The sequence below is a fragment of the Morus notabilis genome, unplaced genomic scaffold (assembly GCF_000414095.1).
Source record: "Morus notabilis unplaced genomic scaffold, ASM41409v2 Scaffold336, whole genome shotgun sequence".
In the NCBI taxonomy this organism is placed as follows: domain Eukaryota; kingdom Viridiplantae; phylum Streptophyta; class Magnoliopsida; order Rosales; family Moraceae; genus Morus; species Morus notabilis.
In genome coordinates, this window is record NW_010367552.1 from 494,981 (window position 1) to 497,087 (window position 2,107).

Sequence of the window (2,107 nt, forward strand, 5' to 3'; positions counted from 1 at the left end):
TTTTTTTTTCCATTCTCTCAAGAAAAAATATCTTCTTGTATTTTTAAAATATTTTTTAACAATTACATTATATCTTTTTAAAAAAACACGTTTATTAATTAATATTTTCTTATATGATTGTTTTTAACCTGAAAAAAAAAAAAAAAACACCAATCTTGGAACCGGGCAGGTCCTAGCTCAATATGGCCCGACCCAGTCTTGTCATGGTACATATCCTGCCCGTTCCGACCACAGTCAGACCTTGGCACATTGCCAATAGTGACCGCAATCTTACCAAGGCCAGTCATTGACCCCAACACCAAGTCGATATTAGTTTTGATTCCATGCCAACTTTGTCTTTAAGCCAGCCCCGAATCCAACTTCGACTCAACGGTCCTAGTTCACATTGTCATTTTAGGTCCATCAACCCAATGCACTGCCGAACTTAACACTCGGTTCAACTAAGGCACAAATCTAAGGTTTTAGTTTTATGCAATTAAAAAAAAAAAAATCTCTTAGGTGGCCACATCCTGCTTCATCTAATATATATGATGAATAATAACCATCTTAATTAAGTTGACTACACAATTCATTTAAATTTTAAGTGCATGAGTCTCCTAAATAAATTGACATGTTAGATAAAGTAGTATGATTAGACATTTCTGTTACCTTAGTCTCGCACCAAAGAAAAAGTGAAAGTGAGTAATGATAATAGAATTGAAAGGGAAATGTGCAATATTTTTCACGAGGAAATATGCAACATATTTTATTCATCAAATGTTAATATATGTATATGTATATGTATATAAAAATACCCTAACATTAATGTTTAATAACTCGAGTCTTTTTCATAATTCGTAGAAGAAATTAAAAGGAACTTTTGCACATCTAGTCGTTTGTTACGTGTAGCGAATTAACCTAATATATAATCTCCCATTCCTTCTCTAACTAATTTTATCATATGCATATATGCACACTTACATGTCTATATATATATATATATATATATATATATGTATTTCTGATTACCATCATAAATAGTAATACCACGTCAATCTCGTGTATGAAGCGTGGTTCTCTTAATAATACACTATAGCTTGTTAAGGAAATCTTTTTAGAAAGACTTGTTTGTTTGTTCTATTTTTGTTAATTGACAGTATTTATGAGTAAGATTTATATTTTAATTGTTTCAAAATGCCAAATGATATGATACTGTTGTTAGGAAAGTTAATATTTTTGTATACAGTTATCTTTATTAGTAGTTTCGATTTTATTTATATTTATAAGGCATCTCTTGATTTTAGTCTTAGAAAACTTACTTATATGATTATGTCATCATAATTTGTATTTACATTCGAAATACTACTTATTACTAGTGGATATTCTCTCTTTTTGTAATCCTAGTTTTGTAACGTGCTCTGCACGTACATATTACCGTGTTAAAGACACCTAAAGAATTTATTGTTTACTGACTAATAAGAAATTCATTTATACAACCATTTAAAGTTTTTTATATTTATTTTAAAAAGAAATATGTGTAAAGATAACAATTGAGAAAAAAAATTAAGTAGGGACACATTTGAAGAAAATTATATTAACCAACTAAAAATAAATAGAAACACATGTAGAAAAGTTACTCTCATAACAAAAAAGTGAGAAACAATATATTTAAAAAAACACACAAAAATTAAAAAAAAAATTCAGAAAAAAAGAAAAAATAAAAGAAGTGAAGGGGTTGCCACGTTTAAAATATTAGGATCAAAGTTGAGATGTTAGTATTAGGGTTAATTTCAGTTTTGGCCTTTGAGAAATTCTCATTGTCCCACTTTGCTCCCTAAACTTTCAAATGTCACATTCTTCGCCCTTTTGTGTTAAGAGATTAATGGTTGTCACAATCACCCCTCCTTTTGGGGTCCAAGGTCCTTGTTGGCCACACTTCTGGCTAAGTACAGGCTCTGATACTATCTGTAACGACTCGCACCTCTACTTGGTATGATATTGTCCTCTTTAGGCCCGAGCCTGCGCAGTTTTGCTTTTGGACTTCAACCCGAAAAGTATCATACCATTAGCAGATGGTGTCCTTCCTTATAAACTATCATATATCAATCCTCAGGCGATGTGGGACTAT